The sequence below is a fragment of the Leptonychotes weddellii genome, chromosome 6 (genome assembly GCF_054177405.1).
Source record: "Leptonychotes weddellii isolate Sample4059 chromosome 6, ASM5417740v2, whole genome shotgun sequence".
NCBI classification, from domain to species: Eukaryota; Metazoa; Chordata; class Mammalia; order Carnivora; family Phocidae; genus Leptonychotes; species Leptonychotes weddellii.
In genome coordinates, this window is record NC_138374.1 from 65,630,953 (window position 1) to 65,637,623 (window position 6,671).

A 6,671-nucleotide genomic window follows, 5' to 3' on the forward strand; every position below is an offset into this window, starting at 1 on the left:
ACAGACATATTTAAATGTATTTTAACAAGAGTATTTTTAAACAAAAAAAGCTTTTAATGTAATCACCATAACATAATTCTGAGAAGAGCCATGGAGAACACAGGCACACAGGGACATCCTGTGATGTCAGATGAGGAGCCACCAGCCACAGGTGTACCTGAAATGTGGCTACAGAGGAACTGAATTTTTAACTTTATTTAATTTTAACTTAAAAACTATGTTCAATTCAGTTATTAGAAAACTTTTATGTATGTTTAGAACAACGTGGATATATGAACCTACTTTTTCAACTGTAAATTTTATGAGCTGCAGTTATAGATCAAGTATCTCCAATGAAAATTTAGTGTCCAAATTAAGATGTGCTGTAGGTGTGAAATACACACCAAATTTCAAAGACATAGTGTGGGGGGAAAAAAGGTAAAAATCTCATTAGTAATTTTCTATTGATTACATGTTAAAATAACAGTATTTTGGGCGTCTGGGTGGCTCAGTCGTTAAGCATCTGCCTTCAGCTCAGGTCATGATCCCAGGGTCATTGGATCCAGCCCCGCCTCGGGCTCCCTGCTCAGTGGGAAGCCTGCTTCTCCTTCTCCCACTCCCCCTGCTTGTGTTCCCTCTCTCGCTGTGTCTCTGTCAAATAAATAAATAAATAATAACAATATTTTGGATGTGCCAGGTTAAATATTAAAATGAATTTTAACTGTTTTTTTTAATGCCACTACCAGAAAACTTAAAATTTCACATAGCTCCCATTATATTCCTGCCGATAATGCTGTTCCAAACAATACACTCTAACATCTGAATACTTGCCCACTATTTATCCCTTCTATTTATCATTATTAATAGTAGTAATTAACAGCTGTTGTTCAGTAATATTAGATACCATGCTAAATGCTTTACATGGAGTATGTCACTCAATTTCTCCAAAGTAGGAGGTTGGTTTTTTCTTTATCCTCATTTCAGAAATTTTAAATTAAGAATCAGAGAAGCTTAAGTCATTTGCCCAAGGTGAGAGGATTAGAGAAAGTATCCCCCAGGGGCGCCTGAGTAGCTCAGTTGGTTAAGTGACTGCCCTCAGCTCAGGTCATGATCCAAGGATGGGCTCCCTGTTCAGCGGGGAGCCTGCTTCTCCCTCTCCCTCTGCCACTACCCCATAAAATACATTTAAATGGTCTATGGATATTATCTGTCATGTGCCAGGGTACACTTCTGGTTGTTAAAATTATATTGAGATACTAAACTTTGTACATTTACCTTTTATCTCATTTGACTTAAAGAATATGTTGATTTTTTTTTTTTTAAGATTTTATTTATTTATTTGAGAGAGAGAATGAGAGAAAGCACATGAGAGGGGGGAGGGTCAGAGGGAGAAGCAGACTCCCCGCCGAGCAGGGAGCCCGATGCGGGACTCGATCCCGGGACTCCAGGATCATGACCTGAGCCGAAGGCAGTCGCCCAACCAACTGAGCCACCCAGGCGCCCAAGAATATGTTGATTTTATTATTGATACATAATTTAATTTTACACCAGGATCTTTTGGGGGGATACTTTTTATTTTGTTTATTTATTTTAAAAGATTTTATTTATTTACTTGACAGAGAGAGCAAGAGCAAGCACAATCACCATTTGCCAATGGTGAGAGGATTAGAATTCAGTCTCAGTCTGGTGTGAAGGGTTATATTCTTAACCACCGAGGCTCTTCTATCTCCAACCCTAAGCTTATATTCCTGAATTTTACATCATTAAAGACACTGCCCCCGAGGTGCACAGTCACTTCCACCCTCTACTCCACTCTCCAACCTTGCCGCACAGCACCTCAGTTTTGAGCACTGAAAGACTTTAAGTCAGCAAAGTAAAAAGGTGGCTCTAAGAAAAATTAACAAATGAAACATTAAAAACTGAAATCCTCCAAGTTTACTTGGGATATTCAAACAAGAATAACAACTAGGCACACACAAAATAATCATAAGCAATAGTGATTTGAAACTGCCTACTACTCAAAGTCCCCACCCCTTTTTTTTTAAGATTTATTTGAGAGAGAAAAAGAGTGCTAGAAAGTGTGAGCACAAGCGGCGGGGAAGGGCAGAGGGTGAGGGAGCAGCAGGCTCTCTGCTCAGGGGCTCCATCCCAGGGGTGGGGCTCGATCCCAGGACCCCGGGATCATGACCTGAACCAAAAGCAGACGCTTAACCAACTGAGCCACCCAGGCGTCCCTCAAAGCCCTCCTTAATTACTGTCATACCAGTCCTTTGAAAAATCATAGTAAGTGGAAAAGCCTACTGCTTAAAAAATGTTATCTTTTAGACTAAAACAGACTCAAATCATAAAAAGATAAGAGTTAAGGGCCCCCGGCTGGCTCAGTCGGAGGACTGTGCGACTCTTGATCTCGGGGTCATTAGTTTGAGTCCCATGTTGGGTGTAGAGATTATTTAAGTAAATAAAACTTTTTTAAAAAATCAGAGTTAAGGGGCGCCTGGGTGGCTCAGTTGGTTAAGCGACTGCCTTCAGCTCAGGTCATGATCCTGGAGTCCCGGGATCGAGTCCCACATCAGGCTCCCTGCTCGGCGGGGGGTCTGCTTCTCCCTCTGATCCTCTTCCCTCTCGTGCTCTCTGTCTCTCATTCTCTCTCTCTCAAATAAATAAATAAAATCTTTAAAAATAAAAAAAAATTTTAAAAAATTAAAAAAATTAAAAATCAGTTAAGCATTCATCTATTTTTTCAACACTGGGCTATAAATCTTCACCGCCCTCAACAAACAAAGGTCTGGAAAGGTCAAATTCTAAAACAAAAAGTCACGTAAGAGTCAAATTAAAAGGAAACAACAGGGGTGCCTGGCTGGCTCAGCTGGTTAAACATCTGTCCGCTCAGCTCAGGTCTTGATCTGAGGGTTGTGAGTTCAAGCCCCAAGTTGGACTCCACACTGGGCGTGGAGCCTACTTAAAAAAAAAAAAAAAGTAAACAACAGCAGTGAAGCTTCACTCTCTGGGAAGTGTCTGAGTCACTGACATTTTGTTCTGCTTCTAGAGGCCAAACTTAACTCTAGTATTCAGACCAGAGTTTACCAAGCCCACTGGTTACCTATCCCCAAGCATCTACCCAACAGAAACGGTAAAGATCAACCAATAAACATCTGTTAATAATTCTGAATGTATTCTATGCATGATCTGTCTGTACTGGCAGAGAATTCCCATTTTCATGAAATTCCTTTGTGGTAAACAATAAATACAAATCTCATTTTATAGAAAAACCTAAAAGGCTAAAGGATTGTGCTAAACTCACGAGCCCCTGGTAGGCAGAATAATGGCCTCCCCAGAGATGTTTGTATCCTAATCCCCAGAATCTGTGAAAATGTTGCTAAATAGCAAGGGAGAATTAAGGATGCAGATGGAATTAAGGTTGCTAATCAACTGACCCTGAAATGGGAAGATTATCCTGGATTATTTGGACCGGCCCAACGAAATCACAAGGGTCTTAAAAAAGTGAAAGAGGAAGGCAGAAGAGTAGGGTTAGTCAGAGATTTGAAGATAGAGGATAGGTCAGGAGCAAAGGAATGTATGTGTACAGCCTCCAAAGGCCGGAGACAGCAAAGAAACATTTCCCATCCAGCCTGCAGATGGAATGCAGTCCAGCAACACCCATTTCTGCCTTCTGACCTCCAGAACTGCAAAATAATAAGCTTGTGTTGTTCTAAGCCACAAATCTGTGGCAACTTGTTACAGCAGCAATAGGAAAGAAATACAGAACCTAAATCTGTCACTGCTCTGCAAGAATTTACTAGTTTTATAAAGAACCTAAGTAGTAACATTTAGTAATGATTTGCTATAAAAACCCCTGTTGCATTTAATCCCTCAAAATTCAACTTGTATACTCTTACATAAAAGTTTCTTGATTCTTAAAGAAAAGTAGTGATTAATCCTGAATTTTAAAATATACTTTAAAAATATAACAGCAACTTATTTGCCCAGTACCAAGGAAGAATGAAGTATTCCACAGAATTTTATTTTTTATTTTTTTAAGAAGATTTTATTTCTTTATTTAATTGACAGAGAGAGACAGTAAGAGAGGTAACAAAAGCAGGGGGAGTGGGAGAGGGAGAAGCAGGCTTCCCGCGGAGCAGGGAGCCCGATGCGGGACTCGATTCCAGGACCCCAGGATCATGACCTGAGCCGAAGGCAGACGCTTAACCAACTGAGCCACCCAGGCGCCCCAGAAGTTAATTTTTTTAATAAATGAAATTTATACTTTCCAGAATACAACCCTATTTTTTATGAAAATTTAATGGACCTTTCTAAATTCTTGTGCTTCCCTTGTTCCATAAAGAGAAGGAACAGGGGTGTCTGGCTGGCTCAGGTGGCAGAGCGTGCAACTCTTGATCTCAGGGTTGTGGGTTTGAGCCCCATGTTGGCTGTAGAGATTACTTAAAAATAAAAACTTAAAAAAGAAATGGAACGTATTAAAACCTGACAGTTTAAGGTCCACATGTGAAAACAGAAAGGATTACTGAACGAGAATACATTCATGTGTCTTAGTTTTTAAAGTATCTCCCTTTTCTCTTCCTTCAGTAATCCCAGAGCTCACTGTGCCCATTTCAAAATCCCTCGCCCAAGGGTGCCTGAGTGGCTCAGTCGTTGGGCGTCTGCCTTCGGCTCAGGTCATGATCCCAGAGTCCTGGGATGGAGCCCCGCGTCGGGCTCCCTGCTCCGCGGGAAGCCTGCTTCTCCCCCTCCCACTCCCCCTGCTTGTGTTCCCTCTTGCTATATCTCTCTCTGTCAAATAAATAAATAAAATCTTTAAAAAAAAAAATCCCTCGCCCAAGACCCTTATATGTACATATAAACATAAACACACACACAGACACTCACAACTCATAAAGAACTGGATACTTCTAAATCATCTGTGGACTAAGCAAACTAGACATCTAAGGAAAGACATGTATGTTAAATGAGAGGCAGAACAGTATTGATAAGAGCTCTGACTTGGGAGTAGCTTAGGTTTAAAACCTAGCTCTACCACTTAACTAGTGGCATGAATTTACTTAGGTCAATTACATAATCTCCTCAGCCTTACTTTTTTCATCTGCAACACAGGGATATTCATATGTACCTCTCAGCATTTTTTTGAGAATTACATTTTAAAATGTAGAAAATGTCTGACACATATTAAACACTAAATAAGTAGTAGCAAAATTACCATAATAATAATAATGATGAATTTGATGATGTCATGAAGAACATGATGAGGGCAGAGGTTGTGTGATAAATATTTTAATACTATTTCAAAACAAGATAAAATTGATGACAGTTTGACTCTGGGATAAATGGGATATGTCTATAGCAGTAAAAAATGTATTTAGAAATTGTATGTTTATTAAAATACAGGATTGTGCTAATTACCAAAGTACATAAGGATTAACCATTACTTATTATCAAAGACTTGTAACTCATGTCAAAGCATCTGTCTTAACACTCCAAAACTGAATATATAATTTTCTGGCTCTCTATGATCCCTTCAATTAAATCTCTTTACAATAGTTGCCTATTATTTGAAAATTTCCCCACGATCTCCCTCTATCAACACAAGATTATAGTTAGAATTCTTTTCAACTGGAGGGGCGCCTGAGTGGCTCGGGTTGTTAAGCGTCTGCCTTCACCTCAGGTCATGATCCCAGGGTCCTGGGATCAAGCCCCACGTCAGGCTCCCTGGTCCACAGGAAGCCGGCTTCTCCCTCTCCCACTCCCCTTGCTTGTGTTCCCATTCTCACTGTCTATGTCAAATAAATAAATAAGTAAAAATCTTAAAAAAAAAAATTCTTTTCAACTGGAAAGAAAAAAGGCTGCATATAAGAAAAAATAGTAATTATTAATATACTGGGGGAGAGGGAATGGAAAAATAGAATCAAGTCCAAACAAGTAAACAGAAAATGTTTCCAATGGACAAGAAAACTTAGAACTTAAGGGATGCCGCCCAGACTGTAGTTTTTTAGTCTAAGTAACCCAGTTTGTCACTTGCTACAATAGCTGGGGTCTAAATCCACAGAGCCAAACGATCTTTGAAAGTCTCTTCTAGCTCTATAGGCCACATTTGTTTCCACTCAAAATTACTTGGCAATATAACCTGAGGATTCATTTTTCTCCTACTATAAAATATTAACTCTTCAAAGCCTTGTACCATTTTCCTCTAATTTACAATACTCATTTTCAAGCCAGTAAAGGTTCTCCCAGAAGAACTAAGTCCACTGTAGTTCATTTTAATATGTTTTCCTATGATTTTTTCTATTTTTAAAATAATAGGATAAATTTACATAAAATATTTAATACTATGATACCGGTAAATTCTAGCTTTATAAGGATTTTCTTTCAGTAAAGAAAGTAGGTAAAAGGTTTCTAAACTACATTCACTATTCCATAAAGCCATCAAAAGGTCACTAAATGGAAACAACTTTATTACTCATTTATAACTAGCAGAGAGGCAGCATGGTTCAGTTTACTAACAAGAGAACAGATTCTGCCATCAGTTTAATGTGTGCCTGTGGGCAAATCACTCAGCATCTTTGCATCTGCTTCTCTGACCATAAAAAAGGAAAAATGCTGCTGACCTACCTCAAAGGGATATTATAAGAAATAACTTAACGACTATGAAACTTTAAAAACATAATGTGCCATTTAAAAAT

General features: G+C 39.0%; 1 long non-coding RNA gene across 1 annotated transcript; it reads right to left on the bottom strand.

Annotated features, from left to right (window-relative positions):
• Window positions 1–230: 230 nt before the first annotated feature.
• Window positions 231–2,461, bottom strand: LOC145722040 (uncharacterized). The gene is made up of 2 exons (XR_014146077.1): window positions 1,882–2,461; window positions 231–557 (listed from the first exon to the last, which is right to left on the bottom strand). It is a non-coding gene; the product is annotated as an uncharacterized LOC145722040 (long non-coding RNA).
• Window positions 2,462–6,671: the final 4,210 nt, after the last annotated feature.